The sequence below is a fragment of the Eleutherodactylus coqui genome, chromosome 5 (assembly GCF_035609145.1).
Source record: "Eleutherodactylus coqui strain aEleCoq1 chromosome 5, aEleCoq1.hap1, whole genome shotgun sequence".
Taxonomy (NCBI): Eukaryota; Metazoa; Chordata; class Amphibia; order Anura; family Eleutherodactylidae; genus Eleutherodactylus; species Eleutherodactylus coqui.
This window is the reverse complement of record NC_089841.1, coordinates 39,164,157-39,178,873: the sequence shown is the minus strand read 5'-3', so window position 1 is coordinate 39,178,873 and position 14,717 is coordinate 39,164,157. Positions and strand designations below refer to the sequence as shown.

The window sequence follows — 14,717 nt, the reverse complement described above, 5'->3', positions numbered from 1 at the left end:
TTATTTTCCCCGAGACAAACAGCGGATGTGTCTGGTAGACGCTGATCTCCTCCACTGAGACAACGTACAGCGTGTCTAGCCATGCCGGATATACATGTGTATGAGGATCCTAAGGGGTCATTGAGCCACCATCTAATATCTAAGTCTAGCTTGTAGACCTGCAACTATGGGGCTCAAATAACTACTTCTGTCAGATCATTTTTGGTCATCATAATGATTAATGATCTTTTCTGGTCATGTAAAACCTTCCACACGACTTCTCCAACCGTCTGCTGACTTTTACAATATTTGTCTTTCAGCTTTTTTATCAGGATAAAGATATGACCAATATTTATACTAAAGATACACATGTGAGGGGTGATCAGCGGTGTAAAGAGGATATTTCTACAGGTAACCATCCAGGTGAGTAGTAACCACTAAATACAGCAGAGAGGAGTCACAGATTCTTCTCAGTCAGCAGCTGCAGATATTTTATTTAGATTTATAAGCTCCGAGCTCTGAAAGATTTTCTGTTGTATTTTATCCCATTCAGCCAAAATACAAACTAAATATGGATAAAATCTGATACCATTTTAGGTGATAACATGATGAGCATCTATAAATATGGCTGTGAAATCCAGCTGGGATATTCTTATGATGAAGAAATATCTTACATCAGCCGATTTGTTATTCATCTGCTATCAGTACCAATTAGAAAAGTATTTGTCTAATTTTAAGACTAAGGAACTATTAGCTACTATTAGACTTTGATCAAGTTACTATGTGCTAAAAGACACAGACCCAGTTAAGAAAATACAGAATGTGGAGACACAGACCCAGATAACAGAATGTGGAGACACAGACCCAGAAAACAGAATGGGGAGACACAGACCCAGATAACAGAACTTGGAGACATAGACCCAGATAGCAGAATGTAGAGACATAGACCCAGATAGCAGAATGTAGAGACATAGACCCAGATAGCAGAATGCGGAGACATAGGCCAAGATAAGAGAATACAGAATGTGGAGAAATAGGCCAAGATAAGAGAATACTGCATGTGGAGACATAGACACAGATAACAGAATGGGGAGACAGAGGCCAAGATAAGAGAATAGAGAGTATGGAGACATAGACCCAGATAACAGAATACAGAAAGTGGAGACATAGATCCAGAAAACAGAATACAGAATGTGGAGACATAGATCCAGAAAACAGAATGTGGAAACATAGACCAGATAACAGATTACTGAATGCGGCGACATTGGCCAAGATAACAGAATGTGGGGACATAAACCCAGATAACAGAACGTGAAGACATAGACCCAGACAACAGAATACAGAATGTGGAGACATAGACCCAGATAACAGAATGTGGAAACATAGAACAGATTACAGAATGTGGAGACATAGACCCAGATAACAGAATGTGGAAACATAGACCAGATAACAGATTACAGAATGCGGTGACATAGGACAAGATAACAGAACGTGGAGACATAGACCCAGACAACAGAATACTGAATATGGAGACATAGACACAGATAACAGAATACTGAATGTGGAGACATAGACCCAGATAACGGAATACAGAATGTGGAGACACAGATCCAGATAATGGAATACAGAATGTGGAGACATAAACCCAGATAACAGAATACAGAATGTGGAGACATAGACCCAGATAACAGAATGTGGAGACATAGATCCAGATAATGGAATACAGAATGTGGATACATAGACCCAAATAACAGAATACAGAATGTGGAGACATAGACTCAGATAACAGAATACAGAATGTGGAGACATAGACCCAGATAACAGAATGTGGAGACATAGACCCAGATAACAGAATACAGAATGTGGGGACATAGACCCAGATAACAGAATACAGAATGTGGGGACATAGACCCAGATGACAGAATACAGAATGTGGGGACATAGACCCAGATGACAGAATACAGAATGTGGGGACATAGACCCAGATAATGGAATACAGAATGTGGAGACATAGATCCAGATAATGGAATGCAGAATGTGAAGACATAGACCCAGATAACAGAATGTGGAGACATAGACCCAGATAACAGAATACAGAATGTGGATACATAGACCCAAATAACAGAATATAGAACGTGGAGACATAGACCCAGATAACAGAACACAGAAGGTGGAGACATAGACGCAGATAACGGAATATAGAATGTGGAGACATTAGATCGAGATAATGGAATACAGAATGTGGAGACATAGACCCAGATAATGGAATACAGAATGTGAAGACATATACCCAGATAATGGAATACAGAATGTGAAGACATAGACCCAGATAACAGAATGTGGAGACATAGACCCAGATAACAGAATACAGAAGGTGAAGACGTAGACCCAGATAGTAGAATGTAGAGACATAGACCCAGATAGCAGAATGTAGAGACATAGACCCAGATAGCAGAATGTAGAAGCATAGACCCAGATAGCAGAATGCGGAGACATAGGCCAAGATAAGAGAATACAGAATGTGGAGACATAGGCCAAGATAAAAGAATACTGAATGTGGAGACATAGGCCAAGATAACAGAATGGGGAGACATAGGCCAAGATAAGAGAATAGAAAGTATGAAGACATAGACCCAGATAACAGAATACAGAATGTGGAGACACAGACCCAGATAACAGAATACAGAATGTGGAGACATAGATCCAGAAAACAGAATGTGGAGACATAGACCAGATAACAGATTACTGAATGCGGCGACATAGGCCAAGATAACAGAATGTGGGGACATAAACCCAGTTAACAGAACGTGGAGACATAGACCCAGACAACAGAATACAGAATGTGAAGACATAGACCCAAATAACAGAATGTGAAGACATAGACCGAGATAACGGAATACAGAATGTGGAGACATAGACCCAGATAACGGAATACAGAATGTGGAGACATAGATCCAGATGACGGCATACAGAATGTGAAGATATAGACCCAGATAACAGAATGTGGAGACATAGACCCAGATAGCAGAATACAGAATGTGGAGACATAGACCCAGATAGCAGAATACAGAATGTGGAGACATAGACCCAGCTAACAGAATACAGAATGGGGAGACATAGACCCAGATAACAGAATACAGAATGTGGAGACATAGACCCAGATAACAGAATACAGAATGTGGATACATAGACCCAAATAACAGAATATAGAACGTGGAGACATAGGCCCAGATAACAGAACACAGAAGGTGGAGACATTAGATCGAGATAATGGAATACAGAATGTGAAGACATAGACCCAGATAACAGAATGTGGAGACATAGCCCAGACAACAAAATACAGAATGTGAAGACATAGACCCAGATAACAGAATACAGAATGTGGAGACATAGACCCAGATAACGGAATACAGAATGTAGAGACATAGACCCAGATAACGGAATACAGAATGTGGAGACATAGACCCAGATATTAGAATGTGGAGACATAGACCCAGATAACAGAATACAGAATGTGGAGACATAGACCCAGATAACAGAATACAGAATGTGGAGACATAGACCCAGATAACAGAATACAGTAGGTGCAGACAAAGACCCAGATAACAGAATACAGTAGGTGGAGATATAGACCCAGATAACAGAATACAGAATGTGTAGACATAGACCCAGATAACGGAATACAGAATGTAGAGACATAGACCCAGATAACGGAATACAGAATGTGAAGACATAGACCCAGATATCAGAATGTGGAGACATAGACTCAGATAACACATTACAGAATGTGAAGACATAGACCTAGATAACAGAATACAGAATGTGGAGACATAGACCCAGATTACAGAATACAGAATGTGGAGACATAGACCCAGATTACAGAATACAGAATGTGAAGACATAGACCCAGATAACGGAATACAGAATGTGGGGACATAGACCCAGATAACGGAATATAGAATGTGAAGACATAGACCCAGATAACAGAATATAGAATGTGGAGACATAGGCCCAGATAACAGAATTCAGAATGTGAAGACATAGACCCAGATAACAGAATACAGAATGTGGAGACATAGACCCAAATAACAGAATACAGAATGTGGAGACATAGACCCAGATAACAGAATACAGAATGTGGAGACATAGACCCAGATAACAGAATATAGAATGTGGAGACATAGACCCAGATAACAGAATACAGAATGTGGAGACATAGACCCAGATAACGGAATACAGAATGTGGAGACAGCATTATGCGTGCTATCGGTGTGCAGAGGGGGCACCTGAGTTATGCTGGATCATTCGTGCTTTCTAAGTCTGTAGTGTGCCCTTATTGACAGTGCGCTGTAAAAGAACTGATGGCTGCTGGTGGGTGCTACCTTCTGCATCACCACTTCCCCCTTCTCAGGCCGCAACAGTGGGGACACGGGGGCAATAGTAGGACCAACAGGGGTTGACTTTGGGTGCTTTCACACACAAAAATGCAGTATTCCACAATACAATATGCTGTCTAATCCGCTTGCCTAAATAGGAAATCTGCTGTGGAATTGATGGCAGATTTCAATATTTCACATTTCGAGAAGATCAGTAGGGATCACTTAAAGACAGAGGTGTGCTTTTTTGCATCAGGATCTGGCAGATGGCCACCTGACCAAGCACATTCATGTTTCATTTTGTGCCGCCGACAAGTGGCTCTATTTGCCAGGGTCTTGTCTGTGATAGGCTGCTGCCAGTATGTGGCTAGCACCAGCCAGTCACAAGGCTTTTAGGTTAACTTGGCAATGGAGGGACCAAATAGAATGTCTCAACATAGTTTTCACACATAGAATCCAGTTTTAATAATCATATTTAAATTACCGAAAGTCACAGTGCATTGGACTGTGGGCTCCTGTGACAGCCTAGGCCACGCACAGCATTTCACCACCAATCAAGTTGCAGCAAACTTTATTTTAAATGAGCTGTGGTTTCTAGAGTATTCACAATGGACGGCTGAATACCCTTCATTGTGACTAATGTACAAGCTACGTGACAGTGGGGGATAAGGAGGGTTTGTGGGGTTTACTTGCTGACAGTGGAGCCCTGCCAGCCTTCCCCTTCACTAAGGGGCTGGATGCCTATTCAAGGGTGCCCCCTTCTCCAGCACTGCTCTCCCAATCTTGTGCTACCACACAGGGGACACAGAGGGGAAGACAAGAGGACCCATGGGGAATGGGAGCTTAATGACTAGGCAGCTATTCAGCCACCTCTTTCAGTAAGGGATGGGGCAGCTGCTGATGGTGCACAGCTCCAACCCTTTCCGGAGGAGAAACAAGAGGACAAGCGGGGTCGCTTAATCAGCGGGCAACTCCAGCAGCAGACTCCTATAGCTAGATGCCCAGGCAACTGCTGATGGTTGCCCCTTTCTGCAGTGTTGCTCCCCACTGACATTGCTCTTCAAATGGAAATGGGTCCTCTGTTGAAGACAAGTCTAAATTCACTAACACTTGATGAAACTGATATACCTGAAGATTTCCCAATTCAATAACTAAAATATATTTTCAACTACCATCACAAATAAGAATGGACTCTATTTCACCACGTCTTCCATTGTGACTCCCTCAGATCCTCATAATAGATGCAACTGTGGGGCACAGAAGATGATAAAGAGTTTGGAAAAGGAAGTGAAGCAAATGATGGCCAACGTGTCTTGTGGCTTACGAACAATGGTACAAGATGTTGTCCAAGAAGCACTTTTTTGCCTAAACCAAGTAATGAAAGATGTAATGAACACAACTCTTTCTTCTTTTACCCAAATAGTAGAGGACAGTGTAAAAAATGGACTTTCCTCTGCAAGCAAAGTGCTGGAAGATGCAGTTAAAAAAAGACTCCTTGTGCTATTGATCAAACAGAGGTGGTGCTTGTTGACAATGATATACCTTCATCATCTTCAGTATTAGACACGTACAGCATTGATGAAATCCCCAGCATCAGTGAGGAACCCCCACTGTCCCCCTTACTATTCCAACCCCCATTTCTGACTATATATTTCCTGTCCTAGGCCCAAGAAAGATCAATCGTATTCACAAAGCTGCTAGAGATGAACCTCACCGCTTTTCTCAATTACTGTTCCAAGAACTTGTTCCATTCGAGGTGTACAAGTCGTGGACACATAACGTTAACTATGATGGCTCGAGAGGAAAGCAGGCATTGCCAGAAAATTTAAGGCATGTAATTGTACATGAAACACAGCAGCGTTATGTAATCACAACAGAACTAGCGTAAAAAATAAAGCACACACTCAACGCCTTGGTTCGGACGCCCCGAGCCGGTGGATGGTGATGGAGAGAAATGGAATGGCCACCGGCATGTAAACTTACAGTACTGTTCAATATTTTACTACTTTTACAAGAATGCATATAGAGCAATAGTGGGGAACCCCTTTACATGTGTAAGGGGATAATAAATACTGTTGTATGTTTATAATGGAGTAATGTTATGGAGATGATACTGTTTCTTTAAGAGCAAAGTGTCGGGAGAAGTGACATTGCTGTAATCACATATTCCTATGAGATTCAGCTGATATAAAAGTGGTCTCTCACAGGTTTTTCTCTGGTTCCCAGAATTTGTTTAGCTGAGAGAGAAATGAAGGACATGAGAATAACTGTAGATCTGGCAACCCTGGTCTACGGCTCAAAAAATTGCTTTTGACACCGTATTCTAGCCTGAAAGAAACAAAATATGATGAGTCACACCTGGAGGATGCTAAACCCTAGAACTTGCAGTCATTGCACCTTGCTTCTCCATGTCAGAGCTGCTCCAAGAGATGTGGAACCAGAGGATTACCCTGAAGCAATTTAAGCCCACCTATTATCACCTCATGCTATTTACAGACCATACCCCCACAATACCTATGGAATAAACAGCAGGCGCCCCCAAAAAGCAGGAGCAGTCAGGTAACATATTACGGCACCTGGGCAGGCTACGATTTCAAGAGACTTCAAGGAGAGCAACTCTTTGTGCATTGCCTATCTGTTGCCTGTAAAGGGCTACCTCTAGACCAACATGACCTGAAAGTCAGACCACGGATATTTTATGCCCACATGTTTGGGCTGTGAGGTGTTTGAACAGTGGAAGTACACCATCCTGGAAGTGGATTGAGATTTAGAGACTGAATTAGAACTAGGCACTGTGCACCCAGAAATGTATGCTCCTCAACCTCCAGATCAGCCACCAGATTGGGACTGACTGCGTTGGTCATAATCAAGAAACAGGCTGCTGAGCAGTTAACACCTGTCGCAGAATCGCATCACACTCCCTCTGCTTCAACTGCAAGAGGTCCTGCACAGCAGTCTGGACCTGCCATTAAAGTGGTCTCTTGTGGATTTTTCTATAGTTCCCGGAAGTGGTTCAGCTGAGAGAGAAGTGAAGGACATGAGAACAGCTAAGGACCTGGCAACCCAGGGCTACACCTTAGCAAATTGCTTTTGACGCCAGATTCCAGCCTGAAAGAAATAAAAGACGCTGATTAACTCCGCTAGGCACACCTAGAGGGTGCTGATCTCTAAAACTTGCCACCATGCCAGCTTGCGTCTTCATCTCAGCGCTGCCTGACTGGTGTTCAAGTTGACAGCGAGTAATTCTGTTGTCTGATCAATAACGACTGTTTGATTTGGGTTTGGAGCAACTATTCACATATAATGTGGTCAGTACCAGTCTGCTGACCTCCGCACTCCATGTGCCTTATTGTGGAGAAGGACGGGGCCAGATAGCTCCCTCAGGGCAACCCATGCTGTACACGTACCCTACTACCAGTTGTCCTCACTTTCACCCCTACCCACAGAGTCCATACAGTACCCTAACAATTAGTAACCGACCTGCACTGTTCTTTAGCTGTCAGAAAACATTTTCAACATATACAGTAATGTTCTGTACTGTGTAAAACAGCATCCTGTCTAATAATATCGGAGCACTGGGATCCCTCGGTGCCCCCATATTATTGATTGCAGCCACAATTTGTTACATAGAAGACCAGATTCGCACCTGCAGTTTTTGGGGCTGTTTGCACAATTTTTTTAATTTAGAGAATGATTATAAAGGTAGAAAAAGTATAAAGAACGTGTCCTCATTTTTTACACCCACTTATAATATCTAACTAAATAAATAGCAAAAATAGAAAACTGCATATGACCATACATGATTATATTGCTCCTCTCTTTTACCCTACTCTGAGATAAAAGGAATGTAACTGTCAGGGAGTATGGGAGATGGACACCACCTAATAGCACTGACTCACAAGAAGCTTTATGATTCTCCACTAAGCATTTACTAGAAGAGTGGTGACAGGTTCACTGATACATGAACCTATGAAGATGGAAGCTTCACCACAGAAGGGGAAAACTGGAAAAGAACAGCCTGGTGGTGGAACATCATGATCTACAGGTCCTCACTGTGAGGTCTACTGGTACATTGTGATCTGTTTTACTACCACTGTCTTAGACTCTGTTCAGACTTCCATGGTTTCTGTCATAAATATTGCAGAAAAGAGTTGTTGTTTTTTAAGTAAAATAACTAAATTCCGAGGGAACCCATTATGGTCAAAGGGTTCCATCAAGCACTGTTTCTGTCCATTATGTGATGGATCCCACATGCCATTATTTTTGTGTTCCTATGACAAAGTTTTAGTTAATAATTGCAGTTTGCGAATTGACTTTTGCATAGAAATGTTTCAATAGAAGTGTAAAATATCAATTTAAATTTTAAAGTTATATATAAATAAAAATAATCAGTTTTATGCTTTTTAGATAATGATACCGGGGGCTCAGAGGAATATCTGATATCCTCAGATTGTAGAGCAGCTGACTGTGGCATCACACAAAATAGATATGAAAAACCTGACGTTATCAGAGATATCCCCCCAGCCCTTCACAGCAAAGATCCATCATCTGATCCTCTTATACAGATCCCATCTTTTGATTCATCACAGACCAATAAGCAGAAGAAAAGTCACAGAAGGAGGGAATATCAAAGAATTCAAACAAGGGAAAAGCAGCATTCATGTTCAGAATGTGGAAAATGTTATACTACAAAATCAAATTTAGTTTTGCACCAAAGAATTCACACAGGACAGAAGCCATTTTTACGTATTGTACGTGGAACGTGTTATGGCAAAAAATCATCCTTCATTGCAAATCAACAAACTCGCAAAGAAAAAATATTTTCATGTTCAGAATGTGGGAAATGTTTTACCTTTAAATCATATCTTATTAGACATCAAAGAAATCACACGGGAGAGAAGCCATATTCATGTTCAGAATGTGAGAAATGTTTTAATGCAAAATCGGAGCTTACTATACATCAAAGAAGTCATACGGGAGAGAAACCATTTTCATGTTCAGAATGTGGGAAGTGTTTTACTCTTAAATCAAATCTTGTTAGACATGAAAAAAATCACATGCAAGAGAAGCCGTATTCATGTACTGAATGTGAGAAATGTTTTACTACTAAATCGGAGCTTGTTGCACATCAGAGAAGTCATACGGGGGAGAAGCCATTTCCATGTTCAGAATGTGGGAAATCTTTTACTCTGAAATCAAATCTTGTTAGACATAAAAAAAATCATATGCAAGAGAAGCCGTATTCATGTTCTGAATGCGAGAAAAGTTTTATTGGTAAATCAGAGCTTGTTAAACATCAAAGAAGTCATACAGGAGAGAAACCATTTTCATGTTCAGAATGTGGAAAATGTTATAATCTAAAAGAAAATCTTGTTAGACATAAAAAAAATCACATAGAAGAGAAGCCGTATTCATGTACAGAGTGTGGGAAAAGATTTCGATTCAATTCATTTCTAGTTAGACATCAGAGAATACACACAGCGAATAAGCAATTTTCTTGTTCAGAATGTGAGAAATGTTTTACCATTAAATGGGAGCTTGTTAGACATCAAAGAATTCACACAGGAGAAAAGCCATTCTTATGTTCACAATGTGGAAAATGTTTTTCTTACAAACCATATCTTGTTAAACATCAAAGAATTCACACAGGAGCGAAGCCATATGTATGTTCAGAATGTGGGAAATGTTGTACTTACAAAACAAATCTTGTTGTACATCAGAGAATTCACACAGGAGAGAAACCATTTTCATGTTCAGAATGTGGGAAAAGATTTAATGTGAAATCAAGTCTAGTTACACATCAGAAAATTCACACAAGGAAGAAGCAATGAGGGAAATGTTTTACTGCTAAATTGGAGCCTGTTAGCCCTTTAATGACTAACCTATTTTTCACTTTAGGACCAAGTGATTATTATTGTTGCATTGCAAGAGCTATAATTTGTTGACATAGCTGTATGAGGGCTTGTTTTTTGGAGGGGGGACAAATTGTACTTTTTAATGGCAGCACGCTGAGGTACATATGATGCATTGTATATATTTTATTAAATGTTTTTTGGGGGAGAGATGGAAAAAACCCTCAGAAATTCCACCATTGTTTTTATGTTTCGAGGTTTTGTTTTCATGGCGTTCACCATTCAGAAAAATAATATGACAATTTTCTTATCTGGATCAGCATGTTTACTACGATACCCAGTTTATATGGATTTTTTTTACTACTTTTGCACAATAAAAAACACATTTTTATAGAAAAACAATTGCCATATCTAAGATTGATAGTATTTTTAAAAAGTTGTATTTTATCCATTTAAAAAGGGTTGTTGTTGGCAAAAATGCGTGTTTTTTTAAACTGGATTTTTTTCCCTTAACGTATACTTTATTGAACTTTTTTTGACACAATTTTTTAGTCCGATGAGATAGTCCCATGTGCGTGCATTTAATTTTCTTACGTGCGGACTGTCAAAAAATGTGCCAAACATATTAAGAGGCATGCATACCTTTAAAAAATTGGCACAATTTACTCCGGCACAATATAACTTAACACTGGGGTATAAACAAAAAGTTTTAATAAACCAGGACTTAAATCAACATTCCTCATATGGCCTCCCATCCAATACTTTTCTGCCCTTTCAGTCCATCTTCATCTGCTGCCTGGCTAATCCACCTCTCCTCTCATTACTCCTCTATTTTCTTCTTGTCAATTTCTCCACTGACTGCTCATCATCAAGCGACTTGACTGCATCGTCCAAACAGTGAAATTTGGAGGAGGTTCTGTTTTGGTGTGGGAATGTTTCTGCTGGGAAGGATAAGGGAAATTGGTTATAGTTAGAGATGAGCGAGGACGCTCGGATACAGCAGTTACTCGAGCGAGCATCGCTCTTCTCGAGTAACTGCTTACTGGTCTGAGTGTGCTCGGGGGGGGGGGGGGGTAGCAGGAGGGGAAAAAGAGAGAGAGAGATCTCTCACTCTCTCCCCCCGCTCACCCCCGCCCCCCCCGAGCATGCTCGGACCAGTAGGCAGTTACTCGAGAAGAGCGATGTTCGCTCGAGTAACTGCTGTATCCGAGCGTGCTCGCTCATCTCTAGTTATAGTGAAGTACACCCTCAATGCCAATGGGTACAGAGACATTCCACACAAGGTGGCATTACCTACCCAGTGGCAATTCTTTGTTACAGTTCTGTGTCTCTACTAACATGACCGAGCACCATGTCATAACAGCATGAGGCTTGGTTTGAGGAGCAGAATGCCTACAAACTTTTTCTCTCTCCCTGACAGCATGTAATATTGGAACGTACAAGTATGATGTCCATACCCCTCTTGAACTATTCTATCGAGTTTGCCATCACCATGACCTCAGGCAGAGAGTTCCATAGCCTCAATGCACTTATAGCAAAGAACACATTTCTTTCAAGGTATTTTTATTGCTTTTACATTAACATACACAATACTTGTAAATTGTTACACATAACAATGAGCTAATACCGTTTGGTTGCCCAGATAACAGAGAACTTCAAATTTTCTTGAATGGAATACAACAACAAATCTCTTTGAACTGAACATTCTTCACGGTCTTGTTATTTCTATAGTAGATGTTAACATCCTAAAGAACACATTTCTATGTTAGTGTGGAAATCTTCCTTCCTCCAGATGTGGAGGGCGCCCCCTTGTTACTGTCACAGTTCTGGCTACAAATAGATGATGGGAAAGATCGCTGTATTGTCCCCTGATATATCTATACATAGTAATTAGGTCGCCCTTAGCCGTCTTTTTTCTAAAGTAAATAACCCAAATTTTGATAACCTTTCTGGGTATTGTAGTCCATTCTTTTTATTACTTTTGAACCCACTCAAGCTCTGATATGTCCTTCATGAATACCAGTGCCCAAAATTGTACACAAGGAAAACAAAATCAGCAGGAAAGCGCCTTATGTGTAGTAGAAATGATGATTATTTAGTGTAAAATGTCTATTGATTTGTATAAACTAGATGTATTACACAGCTGTAGTGATTTGACTCTGCAGAGGCTGATAGCAGCATCGTTTTATTATGGTAATTGCTGGACAATGGCATGATGAGCGATGTGTGCTATAACATTAGCCCAATGTAAAGTCCCAATGCAGTCTCTCTAGGGTTAATGTATATAGGTATGCCGTTAAACTGGAAAGTATATCTTGGGCGTCTCTCCTAGACCTTCCCCCCTAAAAGTCGCTAGAAAAATCTATATTGCTTGGACAGATCAGTGGCAAAAGAAGACATGTTCACCAGATCTCCCTCCCCCACCCCCGCTCCCCCTGCTTACTCCCGCAACCCCCCGCCAGCACCCGAATCTTTTCTGACGAGCAGGCAGGTACTCGAAAAGGACGATACTGTTAAATGTATCTTTTCTACTGTGTCATGTGGTTCCAATGAGGTTATAAAAGTGAGTGTCTGAAAGCGGGAAAAGGTCTGTCTTCTTCAATCTGTGTTAGGATGGGTTTTCATCTTGCCTGCAACTGACAGCTAACACAGAGCCGCATGGAAGCACCTTTAGCTTCCATGTTGGTGAAGATGGAGGAAAAGTAATGACCACCTGTAGCGTCTGGAGAGTGGATGTGAGAGGAGTGAGTCCCTTCCAGAGAGAGAGCACGTAACCCCCAGTTTACTAAAGCAGGTACCCAGGTGTATTTTTCCTGTGTGGCCATTCGCCATTAGGATCACCACACAGAGGTACTTAATTGTGACAACCAGGCGGATGTTGTGCGTGGTGCATTTAGGCTAATCCGTCTTCTGAGTAATTTTGTCTGCCAGAGTGTATGTGGAGTGACCCCTACCCTTATCCTCCTCTGGAGTGTTCCAAATTCCAGGACCAGTGATATATAGATACATGTACTATAGGGCCATATTGTTCCTGTGTATCCTCCCAACCTCTGAGCTCCCGCCAGTAATTGCTTCAAGTGAATGTTACCTGTAACTACCTGTTTATTCAAGTTTATGTAAGTAAAGTTTTACCAGGCCTTAACCGTTCCTGAGGACCCGAGGTACTATACACAAGTCTCTGTGTTATTACTCCGCTGCTTAGATTAACGGTGTGTGGAAATGGTAGCATCACGACATGATATATATATATATTTCTACAACAACTCCCCCTTGTGTTACCAGACTTGGTGGCACTGTGACAAGGACCAGGCCTCTGGCCATACACACAGTAAGTGTATATATCTTCAGGGTGTTACAATACAAAGATGGTGAACGGTCTACAAGTCATGTCCTATGAGGAACGGTTAAAGGATCTGGGAGTGTTTAGCTTGCAAAAAAGAAGGCTGAGAGGAGACTTAATAGCAGTCTACAACTATCTGAAGGGCTGTCACAGCGCAGAGGGATCAGCCCTATTCTCATCTGCACAAGGAAAGACTAGCCCCTTAGTGACCAAGCCTGTTTGCGCCTTAATGACCAGGCCAAATTTTGCAAATCTGACATGTGTCACTTTAACATGGAAAAACACCAGAAAGGTTTTGCATATCCAAGCGATTCTGACATTGTTTTTTCGCCACATGTTGTGCTTCATTTAGGCGGAAAAAATAGACCGATAGAAATTGTGTTTATTTATTAAAAGCGCCAAAATTGGGAAAATTTTGAAAAAATCATCATTTTTTCACATTTCCAACTGCAATATCTTAAATATGTGCAAACATAATATAAAATTTTTTGCTAAGATTTATATTTCCACCCGTTTACTTTATTTTGGGCGCACATTGGAAAAACTTTCGTTTTTTTTTAACCATTTAGGAGACGTACAAATTTAACATTACTTTTTAGCATTTTGAGGAACACTTTGTTTTCCTATACCAAGCCAAGATTGGAGAGGCTCATGAGTGTCAGAATAATAGATACCCCCCCAAATGACCTCATTTTAAAAACTACACCCCTTAGTGTATTCACTGAGGGGTGTCATGAGTATTTTGACCCCACAGTTTTTTTTCAGGAATTAATTCAATTTAGAGGAGAAAAAGTAAAATTTCATATTTTTGCAAATCTGTCATTTTAAAGACATATTTTTTTCCTATAGTTTACATGAAAATCAGGATTTACACCCCAAAATGGATACCCCTATTTCTCCCGTGTTCAGAAATATACCCATTGTGGCCCTATTGTTATATCTGAGTCCACAACGGGGCCCAAAATGAAAGGAGTAGTCAGTGTCTTTCAAAACAGAAATTTTGCTTGAAGTCCTTTTAGGCCCCATAGCACACATGTAGAGTTCTTGAGCGCCCAAAACCATAGAAAACCCCCACAAATGACCCCATTTTGAAAACTAGACCCCTTAAGGAATTTATCTAGGGGTGTACTGCATATTTTGACCCCACAGTTTTTGAATGAATTCAAACCA

At 40.8% G+C, this 14,717-nt stretch overlaps 1 pseudogene; it reads left to right on the top strand.

Annotated features, from left to right (window-relative positions):
- LOC136628745 (zinc finger protein 585A-like) overlaps positions 1–14,717 on the top strand; it is a 183,923-nt pseudogene that overhangs the window by 80,604 nt on the left and 88,602 nt on the right.